The sequence below is a fragment of the Tamandua tetradactyla genome, chromosome 15, assembly GCF_023851605.1.
Source record: "Tamandua tetradactyla isolate mTamTet1 chromosome 15, mTamTet1.pri, whole genome shotgun sequence".
Taxonomy (NCBI): domain Eukaryota; kingdom Metazoa; phylum Chordata; class Mammalia; order Pilosa; family Myrmecophagidae; genus Tamandua; species Tamandua tetradactyla.
The window spans coordinates 77,770,169-77,793,358 of record NC_135341.1 but is presented as its reverse complement, the minus strand read 5'-3'; the positions used below and the strand labels follow the sequence as shown (position 1 = coordinate 77,793,358).

Sequence of the window (23,190 nt, the reverse complement as noted above, 5' to 3'; positions counted from 1 at the left end):
CCAGTTCTAGGAGGACCTGGAATGGCTGAATCCACACTCAGGCTCTTTTGTCCTGACCAGGCAACTGGGGAGAGGGTACAGCTGCTGTGATGAGGATGTGTGAGGCTGCAGAACCCACACTGAGGCACCCTGGGGTCAGCAAGACACCCTGGGGACTTCAAGGCATCTTGGGGTCAGGGTGGGGAATATGGTCCAGGGCGTCCATTTCTGACAATCAAATGGGGCTGAATAGCCTCCAGTGGGGCAATAAAGGGGAACCCTGATCACACAGAGGGACATAAGGAGTCTCTGTGGGCTGGTTATTTGAGTGTCCAACAGAGAAGGATCTGGAGGTCACAGTGGATCCCTCTTACATACTCACCCAGCTTGTTAGGAGTAGAGTTAGGAAAACTGTTCCTACTTCAGCTGTCTCTCCACACCACAATAAATAAAAGCTGAATTGATTCCACGGTTGTATACAAACAAGACACAGAACGTCTGAGAGAGTTTAAGACAATCCTCAAATCTCCTTACTCCTGGCCAGACCTGGATGCAATTTTTGGTTCTGCCAATTATAAAGAACTTGGAAACGTTTCAGTGGAGAATTGTGGAGAAACTTGGTGACCTGTTTATGAATTACAGATTGGGAGGAAAGGGTGGGGGCAAGGGTTAGGTCTGAAAAGAGAGGGACCAAGGAGGTGGGAGTAGTCTCCCTCCATTTTCACCAACAGGGGCAGGAGTCATGGTTCTCAGTTGTCCTAGGACAGATTCCTGACAGTGTGGATAACTCCAGAAGAGATGGGTCCATTTAGTCCTGGCCTGAGTTCCTAAAATAAATGAGTTTATGGCAGCAGTTTATTTGAAGGTCTATAAAAGTAAGATAACCTCTCACATGCTGATGATTTAGCCACATGTGCCTGAGGCTTGGGGTTGGGCCAGTTGGCCTTCTAAAGGCTCATACCAGTTAAAAGTTTCCCTTGACTCTAAAAACCAGATTCTCTTAGTCATCTCCTCTGTTGGGTGATACTTATTCTAGCACCAGAGTTTGAAGAGACCTCCACTTATGTTCATCTATCAGCCTGGAACCAGATACAAGGCTGGATGCCTTAAAGCAAATCTGGAGTCTGGGCTAAATGATTAAACTCATGTAAGCCTTTCCCTCCAAGGGCAGTAATGGCTGTTTGAAGACTTTGCTATTTGAACATAGATTTATGTCTTAAGATATGTGTGACACGGATGGGAATGTCAGACACCCAAGCCGAGGACCTGTCATTTCTCTCGGTTCCTTGTTGTTGGGTCTGTTTTCTTTCACTCACCCTAAGGAGCAGACTAACAGCTTTGTGGACATTCCTGCAAAATCCCACAAATCAGATGATTTAGGGGAAGGGAATGAAGCCAGACGACTCAGATCTCAGGGCCCCACCACCCATCCCAAGCACTTACTCACTGGGTGACGCGCAGAGCATTTTCCACCTTTCCTGGGCTTCCAGGTCCTTACCAGAAAAATGGTTGGCAATATGAACAGCTCCCACCTCGTGGGGCTCAGTGAGGGTATGAGGCATAAGGAAAGCGTTGTGAACCACGCTGGAATTTGTGGGGTTGATATCCAGCGCTTGCCTCAACAAACAGGACTTTTTTTTGCAAACATCGTTTAGGAACTGTTGTTCCACCATTTACACCCTATTCCATGGACATAGTCAATACTTAAGAGAAATCGCAGCTAATAATAGTGATGTCCAAAATAATACTAGGCGTTTTTGAGCTATTAGAGTGTACCAGGCACTATGGAAATATTTCACCCGTATTTAATCCTCATTACAGCTCTCTCAGGTGTTGCTTTAATTTCCTGGCTGCTAAAACAAATACCATACAACGGATTGGCTTAAACAACAGGAATGTATTGGCTCAAGTTTTAAGGCGGGGCATCCCGAATCGAGGCATCCACCAGAAGATGCTTCCTCCCCAAAGCCTGTGGCCTTCCGGGCTGACTGTAGGTGATACGTAGCTTTTCTGTCACATGGCAATGCACACGGTGGCATCTTCTTTCTCTCACGGATTCTGTTGACTTCTAGCTGCTCCCCATGATTTCTCTTTCCATTTCCTATTTCCTTCACTGCTAAGGACCTCAGCCCTTCCTGTTGAAGTCGAGTCCACCTCACTCAGTCTGGGCACACCTTAACTAGTAACCTCTCCCACAGTCCTATTCACAAGGGGTTCACACTCCCAGGACCAGGGATTGGAACCAGAACACGCCATTTGTAGGGGACATGGTTCAGTCCTCAACAGGTGGATGCTATTTTTGTCCCCACCACTGATGAGGGAGCTGAGGCTTGGTGAGGTCAGTCCCCTGCATGAGGGCACATGCCTGGAAAGGGGTGGCGTTCAAAGGGTCTCCGAGACTCCAGCGTCAGAGGCCCTGACCACTGCACTTCCCACCCACACAATGCAGCTCGACCCTGGTTTAGCAGGTGAGGCTACCAGGATTGGGGGGGCTGGTCCCAGGAGGTCAGTGCTTTCTCCAGGTCCCACCCCGCCCCGGGGAGCTGCCGTGGCTGCAGAATGATGAGCCCAAATCGCCAGCCAGCTTGTCCCCCACTTCCGTTCTTTGTCACTCTATTCTGAAGAGCGGAGCAACTCTTGGAGAGAGTGTTTTGTACCTCCTCCTGCAGGAGTCGATATAACCGTGTTTAATTCAGAGACTTTCCGGATTACAGGGTTTTCAGAAGGAGTGAATCGGCTCAAGAGTCATTGTGAGAGGGAGCAGTTGGGCGGCCCGAACGCTAAATGAGAAACAGGTTCATTCCGCGGTGGGGGTGGGGGTAGGGCCCTTTCTGGCTCACTCACTCTGGCAGCCTTGAAGTGATCTGTTTCTTCTCAAAATGAAACCTTCTTCGGGGGCCAAACTGAGGTTATCTTCCAGAAGGAGTGGTCAACTGCTAACAATGCCCAAATTTCAGGAAATCACACATCCAGGGCCCCAGTGTAGTGAAACAATGAATCCACTGAGTAAGGGGACATCCACTGGGACTGGAGGGGGGCTGGGTAAGAGAAACGGGCAGAGACGGGGAGGTTTGCCCCCGCTTGGCCGGAGTGGCCCTGGGGACCCTGACTTGGGGTCAGGTCCAAAAATGGGGGAGAGGCCCTTTGTCCTGGCCCGTGTCCCTCACTTCCTGAAGCCCCTAACCCCCAACCGTGGGGAGATATACTGGACTTAACTTCTCAGTTTCTGGAGGAAAGTGCTCTGTCCCAGCAACCTGGAATTCACTCTCAGGCCAGTGCTTTTAGTAGAATCCATTAGGCCAGAGAATTCATTCACTCACCCTGTGGCTTAAAAGGTGCACCCCCTCTCCCCAGAGGTGGCATTTCTCTGACATTTAGGACAGCGCGTGTCCGTAGGAGCCTCTGTCTCCTGAGAGTCCCCCTGGGGCTGCTTGTGGGTGGAGAGGGAGGCAAGGGAAAACATTGGGGGGGGGGGCAGGGGAGGGATGTCATGGTCACTCAGACCCTTCATGGGGGTGGGGGCTCAACCCCCTTGCCAGCTTTCATTTCTTTCCTGGTGTGAATGCATTTGTGACCTAGGCTGCTGCAGAGCGAATGAAAAAGTGATTTATGTTTCATAGAGCAGAGAACTCAAGTCATCTCTTCCTGATGGCTCTTGTTTGTGACAGCGACTGCTTACTTTTTTCTTTTCCATTTTGAAACACCCCATTGTGGGGTTGGGATGTTGGGGTGGGATTGTGGCTTCCCCACACCCTCTCTGGTCCCTGAAGAGGAATGTATGTGGCCCCCAAGGACATCTCTTTTTCTCTTATCACACCCCTTTGCTTAATCCTGGTCTGTGGTTTAAACCCCTCCCTCCAGCCCTTCTGTGAATCCCCCTTCTGCCGGGGAAGCCTTGACTATAGAGAACTTCAGTTCTGCACCTCAGCCAGGGAGCCAGTGATGGTGGAGCTGAGAAGAATCCAGGGGTGCTCCTGGGGTGGAGATCCTCGTGTGGGGCTGGGCTGAATCAGGCCCTGATGCTACATTCTTCAGTTTGTCGGGCTGTACGTGGCCTCTCTGCCTTTAGCTTCTGTAGAGGCACGACACGGAGAAATAACTATGAACTTACACTTGTCTGTACCCCACTGAACAGCACAGATGGGTTGTCACGGTGGCACTTGGGGCGGGGGGGCTCTCTGATGAGGGAAAAGCCAGCTGAGGTCTTAGTATGAAACAAAGTTTGATTTATTTTGAGTGTATGAAAATGCTTATTTTGAGACAATTACAGATGCATGAGAAATTGTGCAGATAATACTGAGGGGTCCCCTGTGCCCTTCACTCAGCTTTTCCTAATGGCCAGCTCCTGTATGGCTTCAATATATCCAAAGGAGGAAACTGGCATCGCTATTGTGTGTATGGTTCCATGCCGTGTGGTCACACGTGCAGAATCCTGAGCCACCACTGCCCTCGGGTAACAGAGCTGCTCCAGCACCACAGAACTCTTGTTGTGCTACTTCTTTACAGTCACACCCGCTTCTCCCCTGGCCACCATCGCTGTCCCTGGCAGCCGCCAGTCTCTTCTCTATCTCTATATAATTTTGTCACTTTGAGAATGTCATATGAATGAAGTCATACAATATGTGACCTTTTGAGATGGGCTTGTTCACGCTGCATGATATTAATCATGTGTTCCTTTTCATTGCTGATTAGTATTCCATGGCCTGAGGGTTCCATAGTTTGTTTAATTCTTCCCGTCTTGAAGGACATTTTGGTTGTATTTAGTTTGGAAGAGTGCAAATAAAACTGCTGTGAACAATCATGGACAGGTTTTCATGTGGACATAAATTTTCATTTATCCAGAGATGCAATTGCTGGGTGATATGGTTAATATTTTAAGAAATTGCCGTGAGTTGACGTAGCATTTTACTTTCCCACCAGCAATGTGTGTGAGAGATTCAGTTTCTCTGCATCCTCATCAGATTGTATTGTCACTGTGTTTTTTTGTTCTGTTTTTTTTTAGCAGTTTTAATAGGTAGGTAGTGACGTCTCAGCATGGTATTAATTTGTATTTCACTAATGGCTAATGATTTTCAAGATCTTCTCGGGTGCTATTTGTATTTGTCTATCCTCTCATTGAAATGTCTGTTTATGTCTTTTGCCCATTTTCTAACTGGATTGCTTGTTTTTTACTGTTGAGTTTGAAGAGTTCTTTACATATGCTACCTACAAGTCCTTTGTTGGATAATATGTGGTTTGCAAATATTTTCTCCCAGTCTGCAGTTTGTCTTTTCGTACTCTTGACCCTTCACCGAGCCCTTGGTCCTGAAGATTTTCCCTTATGTTTTCTTCTAAACATTTTATGATCTTACATTTAAATCTATGATACATTTTTACTTAATTTTTTCATAAGGTGTAAGGTTTGGATCAAGGCTTTTGCCTGTGGCTATCGAAGTCCCCAGCACCGTTTGTTGGAAAGATTATCCTTTCTCTATCGAACCTCCTTTGCGCCTTTGTAATCAGTTGCCCTAATTATGTGGGTATATTTCTGGGTTCACTATTCTGTTTCTTTGAGTTTTGTGCCTCCACCAAGACCGCATAGTTTAAATTATTGAAGCTGTACAGCAAGAATTGAGATCAGGGAAAAGCTTGATTCTTGTTCTGCAAAGGTATGTATTTGTCTTATAGATACCAAAGCTTATAACCTATGCAGTTTCCTTTTCTGCTTTGGCTTTTAGAAACATTTACGGACAGATTTAAAGCTCACCTTTAGTGATTGGGTAGGGTTTTACATATTCATGTGCTCCACCTTTTTTTCCAGCCTTCGCTGATAGATATGCTTTTCCATTGAACTTAATTTTCTAATCTATGTTTATAAACTTTTCCTAATCCCACATGGCCTTAAAGCGAGGCACCAGCACCTTCATTTCACAGATGAGAAATCCCAGGCTCATTCAAGGGCACGTATTTAGTAAATGACAGCACGAGAATTCCCACCGGGGCCACCTCCCTCCCTCTGCCGCCCTCTTTCCATGACCCAAGAATGCCTCTCAGTTCTGGATTCTTCCATCCATGACCATTTGGGCCTGGGCTCAGTGTCTCTGAAGTCCTTTCAAATTCTCACTTTCTCATCACGTGCTCTTGAGTTGCTGACTGAGATGAGACTCGGGGCAGGGCCAGTTGCGTCTAAACCTTTGGGAGACCAGCTTTGAAACTTGCTGAAAGTGGGGTAGGGGGGTGCGGGCTGGTTTGGTTGTCGTTGCTCAATCCCCAGCTCCTTCAGCTTGGTGGACCTTGAGTTCCTGGGTGTGTCTGACTGTTTCGGAAGGATTACATTTGCTCAAGGCAGGGAAATGAAACCAAGGCGGGAAGTCTCAGGCTACACTGAGGGCTGAAGGGCAGCCCTGGCTGGTGAGCAGCCCAGTTTCTGAACCTGACTTCCCGCATCTTTGCTGCATTGAATGGAAATGCTAACGGGTCTCAGAAGAAAACCCTGGAGACTCCGGCACAGCCCAGGGCACCAGCTGAAGTCATAACCCCAGGAGGGCTTCACAGTCTTGGTGCTGTTTGTCTTTGACCCCCACAGGGCTACCTCACCCCTGCCTCCAGAAAAGAGGTGAATTGACCCCTTTTCAGAAATTTAGAGTACCCCAGAGCCCTGTAGGAACTTGGGAGTCCTGAGAACAAATTTCATTTTGTTTACGTAGATATCGGTAATGCCTATGCCTATTTGGGTTCTGAAAAATGCTCCTTCCGGCAACCTTGGGAGATGCTGGCTTAGAGCACAGAGGGCCTCAGTTAAAAAGCAGGTGCCTTCAGGGAAGGTAGTATTGCCCTAGATGCCCTGAGTTCTAGAAGGGAGTTAACAGATCTCCACATAAGGATGGGAAAAGGGAGTGCCGGGAAGGTTCGACTCTCCTGAGTATTGCATTTCTTTGATATTTTATTTTTATCTTGAAAACCCTGAGGCTATTATATTTTCCAAATAATAGTGTGTTGTAATTCTCCTCCCAAAAGTTTGAGTAACGCTGATGCTCCAGGATGATGTGTCATGTCCTAGCGTAGGAGAGTTTGGGAGGTTCAGCAGAGCAGACCTCCAGTCTGGGCTCGTTTATCCAGTTAAACACACACCCAGCCAGCTTGTGGGCTCAGAGGGAAAGGTACCTAGGAAGATTAATTGGGACAGGTGTGTGGGGTGTGGATGTTAGAAAATTTCTGGGCTGAGACACCCGAGGAGAGGGAACACAGCGAGGTGCCCGTGGGCGTGGGAAAAGGGGACAGCGGTGGAAGGGAGAGGCAGGAGGACAGCAGGCCTTCGTCACGCTTGACCTGCCCAACTGAGATTGCAGGATGGAGTTAAGCTGATCACTTTCTCCGTCTGTTTAACAAGCCCTTGCTCACTTGTGCCTCACACCCTTTTTCCTACACTACCTTTGATTCACTGCACAGTTAAGAGGAGGTGGCTGGGCCCCTGAGGTTGGTGTAGGAACCTGGGCTTCATTCATTCGGTAAACATTTATGGAAGATGAGGCTCGTTACTAGGTGTCATGTAGACATCAACACGTGGCTCCCTACGGGTTTGTGTCTGGCCAGCAGCAGCCCCGTGCACGGTGCTTTTCATTTCCTTCTGGGATATCACTGTAGCTTCCAAACTAGCCTTTCCCTCTTTCAAATCCATTTCCCACAGCAACCAGAATGACCAGTTGTTGCTGCTTAAATCCTCTGGTGGCTTCTGTGGCTCTGGAGATTTTGGCCAGCTCCTTAACCATGTCCGTGGCTGCCACTCAGCAGCCTGGGCGCTCACCACCCAGCTCCCTGACCTGGCAGGTCCAGAGCCCACCTTCTCTCTGGCCTCCTGGCCAAGCCTTGGCCCAGGCTCCTTCCTTACTCAGCCTGAACCCACCTCTGCCCTGGCCCAGTGTGGTTGCTGTTTACCAGGGATTCAGAGTATGTGGATTGGATTCTCAGTTCTGACACTGACTTGCTGTGTAACTCATGGAAACAGTGATGCCTCTGACCAGGGAGGTTTAGGGGCTCTGCTCCTGTCCTCCAGTTCTCCACCCATCCCTCAAGGCCACGGGAAATACGACGGGGCTGACTGTGTTAGAGGAGTAAGGGACCCGCAGGGGTGGAGCCAGGTCCCCCCATCCCATGAGAGAGAAGGTCTAAGGCGGCCAGAGCCAGCCTAGCCCATCAAGGGGCTCCTGCGGGGGTGCAGGGGAGACCCAGGATCCAGGGCAGGGAAGCTTGGCTTGTGGAGGCCCGTCTGCAGGAGGCAGAGTCAGGGCCTGGGCTGGGGGTCCTCGACCGGGTACTAGGAGAGGGGACCAGATGTCTGGGCCAGGTAAATAAGTAAGGTTCCAGGAGCCCCCACAGGGCAATAAGGAAAATCTGGGGGCCGTGTGGGAAGCAGACAGTGGACCTCACCTGGGTGGCCGGCGGGAGCAGGTTAGCTGGAGCTTGTCCCGCCTGCAGAAGTCGAGACCATTTTCTGGGAATGCTGGGGTGGGGCAGGGTTTGTCATCAGGTGAAAGGTGTACAGTGACCACAGCGGGGCTGAAAGGAAGTCAGGGGTGGGCCAAGCCATTGGTCAGATGAGGTGTGGTTCTCAAGGAAGTGAGAAAAGCCAGAGACATTTCCCTCAGGTGTCTCAGCTGCCCCAAGGCAGGAACCTCGGCCACCGGGTGGGCCCCCCCCCCCCCCACCCCTGCCTGGCTCTGAGTAGCAACCACTTCCAGACCTGCTGTTGCTGGGGGGCTCGGGAGGACAAGCTCTGGAGATCCCCGAGGACCCTGTGGATGTGGACCCCCACGGGAGGTCAGAGGCGCGTGGTCAAGCGTGTGGGCCCTGTGTGCCACCAGCGAGGGGCTGGTCTCCTGAGTGCCCCCCCCCCCCGAACATGACGTGTCACCATCGCCCTGACCAGTATGTGATGAGCCTGCACAGTGTGCCAGGCTCTGCCCTCAGGCTCATGGAGTGGCCTTGCCGTGAGCCTTTGCCCAGCACGCGCTCTCCCCTTCTCCGCAGCAGGTGGACTCTCAGCCCTGCCCTCACCAGCTGCGGTGCCGTGAGAACATCGACCTTTTCTTCATCTACAAAAAGTAATAACCGCCTCATGGGCTGGTTGTCATGGTGAGGAGTGCTCTCTTTCACGAGTTGGAAGTAAATTTGTCAACTCCAGGAAACAATTGCCTGTAAGTTGAGCTCTCTGGATTTGCCCACAACTGAGGGTGCTCCCGGGACACAGGACCTTCAGTTCTAAAACTGGAAATGTGATAGGAAAACGCGGATGACTTGGTCACACCGGATGTGATGCCTGTTGGTGTTAGGAGAGTGCCCTACTGGGCAGATGAGCTTCCTCGCTGTACCTCAAGTCTCCTTCCTCTTCAGCACCCCAGGAGAGCATGGGCCCCCTGAATCAACGTGCATTTTGACAAGGAATGGGGGCGGGTATTTGTCAAGCCTGATTTGGTTGCCTTAAAGTCACAAATATCCAGAATTCCATCCTCAGCGCTTGTACATTTCTAGCAGCACTTAGGATTTTCTGAGATAACACAGCTTTTCTGCAATACATGTATGGTAAAATATATGGGGGAAAATGGATACTTAGTTGTCAGTGCAAATACCTTCGGGCCCCCTGCTTGGGAGTACCCATTATGTGTCAAATTTAGTGCAATCGTAAATGGAAAAGGTGAAGTCCCACCAGAAACCATCTGACTAACCCCTCCCCACTGTGCCACCAGGTCTGTATTGTCACATTCTGTGGCTGAGGAAGTTGGGAGACAGTTTGTGGGAGCTGCTCCATTGCACGGTGACAGAGGTGGAATTTTGGGCTTGCTTTCTTGGGATTCTTCCTCTAAGCCTGCTCCCTGTATCTCACTCCACACCCCAATAATCTGAGCCAGAGCTTTGCTGCTTCATTGCTTTTTACTGATAGACACAAGCAGAGCGGCCCGCTTTTATTTATGTTTTTATTTTCCTGACCCAGTTTCAGCAGTGGAGGCCCTCAAAGCCTTCCCTCCTCTGCACGCTCCTTCACCTGCCCTTGTAAACCCAGAAGCAACTGCAGCTGCACAGCACACGAGCACAGACCAGGGACCCGGCATTGGGTGGGGCAATAAGGTGGCTTACAAACACTTCCTGAAAGAATAAATGGAAACCAGTCCGTTGAGTAACATTTTATCATGCAATTTATCTGCCTGGAACCGTATAATGAGGAAAATGACTTCTATATCTAACAATTGAACAGTCAAATAAATCATGAGATAAACATCTATGGAATATGAACAATCTTTTTTTTTTATTTTTACATGGGCAGGCACTGGGAAATGAACCTGGGTCTCTGGCATGGCAGATGAGAACTCTGCCACTGAGCCACCATCTCACTGCCTTGTACAATCATTTTTAAAGTTTTATTGAGAATAGTTTAAACTTTGGGGAAGGGTTCATTCTCTAATGGTAAGAAAAGGAGTCAGCATGGACAACCATGAGCAGAAATGGTCCAGATTTTATGCCAAACAAGAAGACAGGAAGGGGTTTTGCCTAAACAGTGATGGTTTTCTCTGTAAGGGAAGCCTATAAATGTTTATTTTTCCTTCTTTCTGTGTTTTCCATTTTTCTATAATAAACATGCCCTGTACTTATAATTCGGAAAAAGCCATCAATTCAAGAACTCTGAAATCTGCGGTGGCCCCCACCCCTTCCCAAGTGCATACCAAGCATCTCATTATGGTATTGGAATTACAACATAAAGTGGAAGGTGGCTGGCCTCCAGCTCCCTGAGGATGGGCCAAGGGTGGGGCCAGGATGGGATTGTCTGGAAGGAACATTTCCTGCAGTGCCTGCCCCTATTCCTATTGCATGTCTACATCTGTTATCACACTGGAGCCTTATGGCTCCCCAGTGGCGGAGACACAGTCAGATAACAATAGGTTAACTTTTTTTTTTTTAATGCATTAACTTTTAAAGAGAGGTAAGAATGTGGAATGTTTTCTCTTCTGGGAAGATGGAGAAGCATTTCTGTCCAGGAAGCCCTCGGTGCCCTTCTAATGCCCACTCCCAGGGGCTGGCTCAGAGCTGGGAAATCCCAGCCTTAAGGGTTGGCCAAACATCTTAGAGAAATGAGTGCGTCTGATTGGCTCCTTGCCATGCAGGAAGAGTGGGTCCCAGAGTAGGCTGGTGAGGACAGAGTCTGGGGCAAGATCTGCTAGGTGCTGAACGGGGGTCTGGTCCTGCACCTGGAAACTGCACCTGGGGGGATGTGGGGAGCACCCCTGGATGGACTTTCATCCGGTCATTTAGTGAGTCTTGACTGAGCACTCGCTGTTTGGGCCGCACAGCACTGAACCAGTATTACAGATGTCACAGCTCTCTGAACTCTGAGCCCAGGAGCTGTATCAGAACGGCTGCCTGAGGACTCATTCATTCATTCATTTGACAAATGATTATTGATCACCTACACCCCTGGAGATACAGTGATGAACAAAACAGAGTGAGCTAAGCCCTCCCAAAGGAAACAGTGGGCAGATGCACCAATTAATGCAGGTTACAAAACATGTCGGTAAGAGGGAAAAGACCCGGGTTTTATGAGAAAAGGTAAATAGAGACAGAACTGGATCCCAATGGATATATTTGGGGTCATAGGTTCTGAATTTTAGTGAATCCCCTTCAAGGTTCTGGTGTATAACCAATATAGGGACATAATCGTGACTCAGGCAAGGTCCCTAATTTTGAAAGTCTGTGCTTATTGGGGATACTATGGGCTCATAAAGAACTATAAAGAATTATGGTTTCCATCTACGATAAGTTCACATAACATGGAACCCCTCCTACTACAAATATCTAGAGATGCTGCATAAAATAGAATAGCACCAAAAAGTTATATACATAACTGAGCTTGCATGAAAGAAAATGAAAATTTCAGGTACACAGAATGAAGAATGAGTGAAACAGCAGACAGATGAACACCAGATTGCCAAATGACCCTGCAGAGGCCTTGGGTGGGCATAGAGTGATTGGACCAGTAAAGAAATCCTAAAAGTTGGGAGTTTGGGTTTTAGCAATCACACAATTACTGAAGATGGCATAAGGGGCTTGACTTGAGACCCATTCATAAGGCTGTGACCCTCGGTGAATAGGGAGCTAATAAAACTCTGCCCACCATCCTAGGAACAGCAAAGAGGCTTGCCTCTGACAAGGACTCTGGGTGAAAACATTTATCTTAGAAATCAGAACCCCAGGACCATGCCAAATGTAATTGGAAATAGAATTTATATGATCTACTGGTGTGGGAATCCATAAGCAAATTGCTTTACATAAATAACTGGTTCTTGGCAGGTGATAGCTCTTTAACATCTGGCATATGCAAGAGTAAAACCCCTCTGGATGGATACTTCTGCAGCCCAGACCTACAAGAAAACAATCCCCTTGGAACATGAGCTTACAATAAAAAGTTACACGAGGAAATGTTTCACCGTAGGTAACTATCAGCAAATATAGCAATGAGGAGAATTAGCACCCTTAGATTTTGAGATGATAGAACATTCTAGAAGAGACTATAAAATAAATATATCTAAATGTTTAAGGGGATTCAAGGAGATATAGAAACCAGCAGGGAAGAACAAAATGCTATGAGAATGGAACAGGCGAATTTAAGAAACACATGGGGATTCTAGAAATGAAGGCTATGCATTCAAAAATTGACAACGATTAATTTCAGTGAGCAGCTAGATAACAGAGTGGACACAAATGAAAAAAATTAGTAAGTAGAAGATATAATTGAAAAAGTCACCCTGAATGAAACACAAAGGAATAAAGAAGCAGAAAATGTGAAAGATAGAAATATGGAGATGGTAATCATAAAATCCAGTATGTGTGAAGTGTGACCCAAAAGAAGAGAATTGAATGGACAATAGACAATATTCAAAAAGATAGTGACAGAGAATTTTCCATATCAATAAAACATAGGACACTTCAGTATAAAGTTAGCACAGTTAGTTCTGACAGAAATTCACAAATGAAGCACACCTAGATGCATCATATTGAATTTGCAAGACAGAGAGAGAAACCTTAAAAGAATGAGTAGAGTGAAATGATAGATGGCTTACAAGAATAGGTAATTAGAGCAATAAAGGGATTCTCAAAATAAATAATAGATACTAGAAAATAATGGAATAATTTTCAAAAATTACCACCAAATTTGAATTTTGTAACTGAGTAGACCATAATTCAAGAAAACAAAAGAAGATATTTCAAACAAAAGTTTACCAATCATGAACCCTCATTAAAATAAACTACAACAGAATGGAATTCATAAAGTAAGAAATCAAACACGGAAGAAAAGGGTAGGGAAAAAAAATGATAGTAATTATGTATTGTAGATAGAAAAAAAATGTTTGGAGGGCAGAAAAGGTGGAAGCAAAGTAATACACAGCAATAATATGAATAGTCAGAAGGGGAAATTGGAGTTAAAATCTGAAGTGCCTGGCTTATTTGGGAGGAGGGTTGAGGCGTTAATTAACTGTAGTCTTTGTCAGTCAATTATGTATATTCAAAATATTCATAAATATTCATCCCCGTTCATAAAGCTGGGGGCTCCCTGATGAAAAGGGAGCTAATAAAACCCTGCCCACTATCCCAGAACACCCAAGAGGCTTGCCTCTCACAAGGACTCTGGGTGAAAAAATTTATCGTAGAAATCAAAACTCCAAGACTGTGTAAAATGTAACTGGAAATAGAATTTATACTATCTAGTGCTGCGGGCAATCATTAAGAAGAAAGACATGGAATATATACCTTCCAAAGCGAAGAGGGTAAAAAAGAGATGAAAGAAAACCAATTGAACCAATAGAAGACTGAAAAGGAGATGAAAAAATGGGGGGTGGGGAGGGAAGGGGAGCAAAAATTAAAAACAAAAACAGCTTTCTTAGCACAATAAAATGGGGTAGATACAAATCTAGAATTATCAGAAATTACAGCACATGAAAAGGGTCTATTCTCACTATTTCAAAGCTAAAGAATCTCAGATTGGATAAAAAATATTAGAGACAAAATCTAGTTACATGTCTTTCAAAGAGAAATCTAAAACAAAATGACACAGAAAAATTGAAAATCAACGGACAGAAGATATTCTAGGAGAAGGCAAGCTTAAAGAAAGATGACTTATCTCCTTTAATATCAGATAGAACAATGTTGAAGGCAGAAAAGAATGACAGATTAGTGAGATATCTGCAATGTCTAATGTACTGCAATGTCTAACATTGACTAGGGGCTAATATCTAGAATATACAAGCAATTCATGATAATTGGCCAAAAAAAAAAAAAAAAGCTAAGAAGCTGAGTAGAAAGATGTGTGAAGGGTTTTGCCTGAGAGACTGGAATGCCACTGGGCTCTGTCGTCCCTCTCTCCTTCTCTCTGAATGTCCCTGTCTTCGTCTTCTGCTTTAAACCTCTGTCTCCTTCCTGGCTGGGTCACGGTGGCAGAGGACCTGCTGCTCTCCATTCAGGTGTGTTTTGAAAAATCCTGAGGCAGGATTGCGACTGGTGCAGGTGGGTCGTGTGCCCAACCCTGTGGCCAGACAGAGAGGCCCTTCTCCAAAAGAAGGGAGTGCTGTTCTCAGAAGGTGGGCTGAGGAGACAAAACACGTGAGACTTCCCATGGGAGGAAGACACCCACCAGAAAGGAGGTGTGTCCTGCTGAGGGCAAAGAGGCAGCCTGAATAAGGGCATTGCGGATGGAGGTGAAGAGAAGATGCCTTTTTCAGCCAGGATTTGTATTGGTTTCCTATTGTCCGTGGCTTAGAACCATGCAAATGTATTATCTTACAGATCTAGAGGCCAGAAGTCCTAAAATCAAGGTATTTGTAAGGCTGCTCTCTTTTTGCAGGCTTTGGTGGGGAATCTGTTTCTCTGCATTTTGCAACTTCTAAAGGCTGCCTACACTCCTTCGCTTGTGGCCTTTTCCTCCATCGTCAAATCTCAGCATCTTCAGATCTCTTTCCTCTGCCTTTGTCATCACATTGCCATTTTTTCCAGACTCTGGCCCTCATGCCTTCCTCTAATGAGGACCTGTGTGATTACATTAGACCCACAGTTCAGGATGATATCCCTTAAGGTCCTTAACTTGATCACATCTTCCAAGTGCCTTTTTTCCACATAAGGGAACATATTTACAGGTCCTGATTAGGATGTGGAGATCTTTGGGGAACCATTATTCTGTCTACCGCAGGGTTCGACCAAACCAGAGAAGCAAAGCTGGTAGAATATTTGTTTACGTGTGTGTATACATGTGTGGGTGTATATGTGCATTCAGAGAGTTATTTATTACAAGGAATTGGTTTACATGGTTATGAAGGTTGGCTAAGCAGAGCCAAAATTCACAGGAAGGTAGGTTGTGCAGGGATGATCTCAGCAGACCGGAACTCACAGGCCTGAGTCGAAGCTGCTCTCCACCAGCGGAATTTCTCTTCTCCCTCTCTCAATTCTCAGCCCTGCATTGAAGGCCTTCCAAGTGGTTGAATCAGCCCTGTCCGGGTTACCCAGGACACTCTCCCTCACTTAAAGTTAACTGGGTGTGTGTTGCCGTGACATCGGTCAGTTCCCTTCACTGCAACACCGAGACTGTTTGATTGAATACGTGGGAACAGTTGCCTGTTGACACATCAAGAAAACCATCACGGGGTCAAAGGACAGTGACACTCGGGCAGTGGGAGTGCAGGACAGAAGATGCCAGGAGCAAAGCAGAGGGCTCCAGGAGTGGTCAGCACCGCTAGGCAACAGGAACCTCACAAGGAGGGTGCAGAGAGCCAGAAGGTGTTTTGCTCCCTAAAGTCAGCGATGATAGGAAGGTGTGCTTGGGGATGGCTTCTGAAAGGAGGGCTGGAAGGAGGCATTGCCTGCTCCTTCCCACCCACTGCAAGTCCCATGATAAGGGGTCTGCTTCCCTCCTCTATACACACTCTGCCAAAGCCACGTAGATCAGATACCCAGCATGTCATCAGTTTCTAGATGTTGCTTCCTTCGTTGCCTACCAGTATTCATTCAAATGACCTGCAGCTAAGGTCACAGGCCTGGACTGTAGACATAAACCATCTGGTGGTGTTGGAAAGGTAGGTGAGCGCATGTCAGCTATGCCTAGGGCTGCAGCTGGGTAGGCGTTGAATATTTGCTCAGCTAATCTTTCCCCCATCTACAGGTGCTTATTGATGATTTCATTCAGGAGTCTAGCATCCTGCAGGTAAAAATCCCAGCCAAAACAAACCAGGTGTGGATGACAAAGCCACATTCCCCTGCACTTGCCTTCAAGAGCTCTAGATGAGGCAAAATGGAGCATTCGTGTGGATGGAGTGCATGGTCACGGCCAGTCCTGGGGCTGTCACAGCCCATGCAGCCAGACCTTCACTGTGAGAGGAGACCCCATGCACAGCTTGGCAGATGGTTGGGGGGAGTACAGAGAAAGCAAGGGACACCCTCAATTTAACCCAGAGAAAGACTTCTTTCCTAAGCTCTCATTTCTATTTGAATAGAGGTTGAGTCTGAGATACCAGGAGGGAAGAATTTAGGTTAAAGCTAAGGAAGACATACTTGAGTCTCAGGCAGTGGTTCTCAGAGTGGGTTCCTTGGACCCCCAGCACGAGCATTACATGATAGCATATTAGAAACACCAATTCTTGGAGCCGCCTCCCAGACCTACCTAATCAAACCTGGAGCAGGGTCCCAGCAGTCCGTTTCAACACTCCCTCTAGGTGTTCCTTATGTGTGCTTAGGTTTGAGAACCTCTGCTCTGAGGCAAGGTACCTACTGGGTCACTCACTCACATTCAGTATCCAGAAGTCACTGAGATGGCTCTGCTATTCTTGTGGCCAAGTAGTCATTAAAGCGACTGATGACAAGTAATTGGTATTAAACTGAAATACTTGCCAGGGAAACAAGCATACAATGTAGGAGCTAAAATGGATGGGAGGATCTTTGAGGAACATCTTAGAGAGGCCAGTGAAGGCCTCCCAGAGCTTCCTTGGCATGAGCCAAGGGCTGTGAACATCAGGCTCTGAGACCTGCTCTGAGCCAGGAGAAAGAGTGGGGAGGGGAGGGCAGAGCCTTCTCTGCAAAGAGGAGTGTGGCCTGCCATGGAATTAGGAGATCCTCCAGTAGGGCTCTGCACACACACTTGCTGTACTAGGCTGATTTCCATTCCAGTCTCTTTTACCTCCAGATAGTCTGGAGATGGCAAATGTATTGAGAGGCTGAAGTCAGGGATGCTGTAACTAATGACATTTATAGCTTAAAGTTAAATACCATAGGTAAACAAGGAATTTGAGAAATTGGCTTGCTTTTTCCCCTTGTGCCTAGTCTTGCCCTACCTATTTCCCATGTTTATACTGGACATTTTATGGAGCAGAAAAGGCCCGGCACTCTGGAAGACCCTTCCCAGCAATGTGAAGATCTCTGTAGGCTACCCTCCCTTGCTGACCCCTGGGGTCATGGGCTGTAGAGGATGGGAGGGAGTGGCGAGGGGTGTGGATACCGAGGAGGAATGTTATGGTTGTTCTAATCTAAACTTTGTTTTCTAATCAGAAAGAAGCAAGCATGCTTTCCTTGACCTCCTGCTTAACCTCTTCATATAACAGCTTCCTGTCCGTTCTCAAGTCAGACCAGGCTTGAGGAAAGTTTTAGGTAAAAGGTTGTGGGCATTCTCTGTAATGACTGAAGCCCTTTCTCTTCTGCCTTTCCCTACCCAGGCCTTGCATGGGCTCTTCTCTCCCTTTTTCCCCTTCTTGTTGGTCTGAGAGTGGGGAAGGGTTGGGGAAAAGGCAGACTGAGAGGAAAAAGGGGAAGGAAACATATTGGGAGACAAAGAGGAAAGTCAAAGAGGTGAGGCCACAGAAGGAGCAGCTCTCCATCTGGAAATCAGCTGAAGTGATGGGAGAGTAGAGCAGGAGAGGGGCTCCTTGGAGCAAAGGTTCCCCAGGCTATGGCTGGCCAGGGATACCCAGCATTTTGCAGGCCTGACTGCCTGCACTCCTGATGCAGCCTTCAGTGACAAAGCTGCCCCACCCCAGGAGAAAGGGGCAGTGTGGGGTACAGATTGCCAGATGTCTACCCATCTGAAGACTAGACCAAAGACTTGACTTTGGTCAACTATACATGTTGTTAGAAATTAAACTGTCCCATCAGCCTCCAAACCCTTGATTTCTAAAAGTCAGAGGTTAGATGTCCAAGGAATCTTGGCAAACGATCAAGCCTTTGTCCTCTGATTCTTCTGCTGATTTAACAAGGGAAGTTCTATTAGGAGATATCCTTAAAGCACCGTGTCTTGTAAACTCTGAATAAGATGGAGGCTCTCCAGGATGCATGGGGTCTAAAAATGCATGAGGCTCTAGCCTCAGGAGAAAGAGCAAAAGGTAACAGAGACAATGGAGCAAAATATCTTTCCAGAGCTGTAGTCTTGCTCAAGGAGCTCCAATATTGTATAAAATCTAAGGGGTTTTACTTTGAGATGCCAAATGTAGCTTCTGAGCTACCACTTCAATTTAGAGATTGGTAATTGAATTTCATATAGTTCAGAAAGGACCTTGTCTTTTTCTTCCTTGTGTGGGGTTGAATTGTTGGCAGAAGCGAAGTACATTTCCCACGAGGCACCTGTTGGCCAGCCTGAAGCCCAGGGACCCATTTCTAATGACACTGCCCATCAGCCTCCTGCATCCTGTCCCCCAAAAAGGTGCCTCAGGTTGTCAATAGCTCTTTACAAGGCTAGAGAGAAACTGGCCTTGCTGATGGTCAAGAAGTGCTGAGCTTCTGTAGCACCCCAGCCCTGTCATGTCCTCTGGGCCCTTTTTTCTTTGCTCTCACTCCTTCCACCCCGCTCTGCGCTATCTCCTCAGTGCCCTCCTCTCTTGGTAGAATGAACAGTCAGGCCTGCGTCCCTGCCTGGATCTTTCCTGGACCTGTTGTTATCTTCCTGGATGTCACAACCCCAAAGTCCAAACCTGCCTTCCACCAATCACCCTGCTCCCCAGTTTCTTCTAAGTTTCTCACTTCACTGACACCATCCTCCTCTTTTCTGGGGTTTAGAAGCACACTGTCACCTCCCACATCATTTACTCATCAAACCAAATCCTTCCCTAGGTTTCCTCTCCTGCACATGCCCGAAATGAAAGGCTGCTTCTATGTCATCCCAAGGCCTCTAGTCTGTCTCCTCTCCATTCTATCCCTCACCCTGTTACAGGCTAATATTTCTGAAATGTTTGGCATGCCTTATTTCTGCTCAGAAGTCTTTAGCAGTGAAAAGATGGAAGTTACATGCTATAGCCCTTGGCACCAATCTACTTTCCTGACTTGGTTTCCTCCTCTCGCCTACCCAGACTCCCTTATCTAACCCCTAATCACCTTTGTGCCCTTCCACTCCTCATCTTTGTCTCCTAGGCCTGGGATGACCTCCCTTTTCCTTTTCATTTCCTGAAACTCTACTCATCCTTAAAAGCCCGGCTCCAACTTCACCTCCAGGGATCTCTCCTTCCCCCTTCTGTATTGTGAGCCCCTTTGGCACTTCTACTTGTACAACTCTTCTGATATCTGCCATATTGTCTTGGGAATAATTGTTATTGTGTACATATGCCTCATCTTATTAACACACTGTTCCCAGACAAAGTCCACCCTTATTGGGCCCTCTGTCTCCTCTGGAATGTGCTTGGCTCATAATAATTTCAATACATATTTGCTTATAATAATATTCAAAAATATTTGCTTATACACCATTTCGAATTTTCCTTCTGGACACAATCAGCATTAATGTATACACACCCCCAGTAAAGTCTGTCAAAGCGGTAGACCAAGGGAATTATAAATTGTGTCCATGCTAGTGCCACAGGGAGGTACCACTTCAGCCATCAGGGCAGACACAGCATCCGTTGGCAGCATGAGTCTTGAAGTGTGTGTGTGTTTTGAATTAAACTCTTCAGGAGTGCAGCCCTGCCCCTCCCTGTATAATGATTGTGGTCACAAGTGTGATGGCATTATAAAGAGAGGTCCACAGTTTCCTGTGGGAACATGTAAGCATGGAATTTAAACTTTGATTGAGGGACCAGGATGGGCTTCCTATGAAAGTGATGTTCAAACTGGAATGACAGACAGTGGAGTCAGAGTTAGGCAGGCAAAAGGGCACAAAGAGTCGGAATCCAGAGAACAAGGATGCATCCAGGGAATGACACAAGTACAGTGTGACAGGGCCTGGGGGCCTGGGGATGCTGCTGCCTTCCTGAGCTGGTGATAAAAGGTGAGGAGGCCTCTTACAGGTCTGCATGCTGGGAGCCGCCAATTTAGAGTGAGTCTGGAAAAATGAAAGTCTTGAAAAGCAAATCATTCTGAAGACCTGTCCTTTGTAAGTTCTAGAAAAGTTATGGGCCATGCACATTCCAGGGGAAACAGAGGGCCAAGGAGGGTAGACCCGCCTCAGTGTAGTTTGTGCATAAAGCAAATATACGTAATAACAGTAGTAGTGAGTAGACATTGACTGGCCTGTGGAGAAATGTTGGTGGACTTGGCTGCTGGGGAGAATTTGCCTTCAGGGCTCTATTCTCTACCAGGACAGCTTTGTAAGGATGGAGGAGAAGCAGTCATGGCTTATGGGAAAAAGGCAGCCCTCCTCTGTTTTCCATGCACTTCTTGTAGCCATTCAGACTTCTGTAGCTTACACAGAGGAACATTTTAGGAAAATCCTCATGGATCATGAAGAGTCAGGACCTCCAGGTGTGGGTAAAAGCCAGTGTGGATAGGAAGCCTGAAAATGAGAAAGGGCCCAAGGGCCAGAAATCTAAGAGATGGGAGCAGGGATGGGGAGTGGTGCAGGCAACGTTGGCTGGTGTGATGGTTGGGTTCAGGTGTCAATTTGGCCAGGCAATGGCACCCCGTTGTCTAGTCGGGCAAGCAGTGGCCTAACTGTTGCTACAAGGATATTCTATGACTGGTTGATAAACCAGAAGGCTGGTTTATTAAATCATCAGTCAATTGATTGCATCTATGATCATGGCTGATTACATCTATGACCAACTAAGGGTATGTCTTCCACAAATGAGATATGCCAATCAGGTGAAGACTGTCAAGGAAGATGAGAACTTTTTCACTGCTTCTTCAACCAGCAAGCCTCTCCTGTGGAGTTCGCCCAGACATTTCATTGGAGTTGTCAGCTCGCAGCCTGCCCTACAGATTTTGGACTCTTGCATTCTCGTGGCTGCATGTGACACTTTATAAATCTCATATTTACAGATATCTCCATTTGGTTCTGTTTCTCTAGAGAAGGCTGACTAACACGGCTGTCTTAGAGTCTGTCCACAGAAGTCAATAAATGAGTAATCGATCAATTCAGGAAGTAGCTGGGTGAATTGGGAGGTACTTGAACAATTATCAAATAAAACAACATGTTTTCTTGTCACTCTGAGAGTCGGAGCAGATGTGAGTAGAACCTCTCTGGAGCTGCAAGAGGAAATGTGGTGGGCCTTGGAAAGATGAAGCAGGTTTCTGGAGGGGTAAGATGAGGATGTCTGGGCCAACAGGGATGGGATTTTTTCCCTGCAGTTGTGCCTATGCAGAGTGGAAGGTGCCGCTTACAGATGAGCAGCTTTGGTTCTTCTGTGGGCAGGTTTGGACAGCCAGCCTTGACCCAGCATGAAGGATGAGCAAGGCTCTGTGTTACTCACTTTACAAACAACCCTAGGGTGGCTGTTAAGAGACGCTACCATTATTGCCTCTTTGCAAGTGACATACTGAAATAAAAGAGATAGTATAACTTGCTTGTCATTGAATAGTTTGTAGCACTTGTCCATGTCTCATGACAAAGCTCATGCTCTTATCTTGCCTTCAGTCCTGATCTCTGGCCCAACAAGGAGGCTAGGGGCAGTGTAGGTGGCCAGAGAGTGTCCTCAGCATTTTGCTGTGAGGCAGAAGGAGTAGGGTGGGGGAGGGGTTGGGCATCACAGCAAAGAGTGCTGGGGACCCTGCACAGGAGGAGCTCAGGGGAAGGGGCTCTCTGGAGAGGGGAGGTGGAGCCCCTGGGCATGGTAAGATGGACATCCGGGCTTCCCTGGCCAGAGCCAGCCGCAGGAGGTCGCTGGTACTTACACGGTCATTGATCAGTGAAGTGAAGGAAACCGAGGCCATGGGGTGAACAGGACCCCCCCTATGAGCTACAGCAAATCAAGCAGTCACTTCTGGAATTGTGCTTGTGGTTTAGCGCTTTAGGGAGGCCATCTCATTCTCTTGAGGTGTCTAATGGGACAGGGAGGCTTTAGTGTTGGACAAAGAGCCTTTCCTTCCTGCCATCGCCCACCTACCCCTGGCAGAGCGGGAGGAGAGGATGTCCACAGCAGTGGGGTGATGGTCACAGGCTTTTCTTTTTACTCCCCTGCATCTTATCGTGACTGCCAAAAGCCTGCTGTGAACAGGACTGAAGGTTTAGGAGGCTTCTCATCACTTTTGAATGGCGGGGTGTTGGGAAGGAGTGGGCGCCTGTGAAAACAGCCAGTGGCCATGACTTCTAGGTCCCTCAGGCAGGCAGGGGAATGCCAGGGCCACCAGTACGGGCTGTGGGAAAGTTCCTGTGTGGGAAAGAGTCCGTGCCAGCGAGCAGGCAGGCCTGGGGGGGGGGGGCGGGGGTGGGAGGGGGCCCTGCCTCTGCCAAGCGCACCCGGTGGGGGTGGCGGCTGAGCACGGCTGTGTGCGGCGTGTGTGGGCAGCTTCGAGAGAAGCTCTAAGGGTGGCCGTGAGAGGAGGCAGAGCTGACATCCAGCAGCACCAGGGCTGGCGGCCGGGATAGAGGACCTGTAGGCGTCCTGGCGTGTTCGCACCTCCCCCGCTCCACGGTGGGCAGCACCCCCCCACCCCCACCCCCACTCTTAAGTGTCTGCTGTTCTGTTACAGCTTCTTGAAGATTTGTGCCCCGACCTCCACGGTGCCTTTGAACGGGGGTGGATGGGGTTTATCAGGAGGTGAGGGCCCCCTCCTGGCAGCTCCCACTGCAGCACTGATGAGCCCTGCTCGGCTACCCCCAGTCCTGCCCCGGGCACCTGGTCTGCAGCACCCTCCCCCCCACCTCCTCCTTGAGTCTCTGCCTTTCCTCTTCTGAAGAGCAAGGGCCAAGAGGCAAATGTAGGTCTAGGGTTTCATTTCTCCAAAACGAGGTGGTTTTTTAGGGAACTCTAACATGGGGCTAGCCGTGGGCAGAATTCTAAACAAGACCAAAGA

At 47.8% G+C, this 23,190-nt stretch overlaps 1 protein-coding gene across 2 annotated transcripts in view; it reads left to right on the top strand.

The window, feature by feature from the left end:
• The window catches only part of SLCO2A1 (solute carrier organic anion transporter family member 2A1), a 91,908-nt gene that overhangs the window by 889 nt on the left and 67,829 nt on the right, over window positions 1-23,190 (top strand). The window lies entirely within an intron of this gene.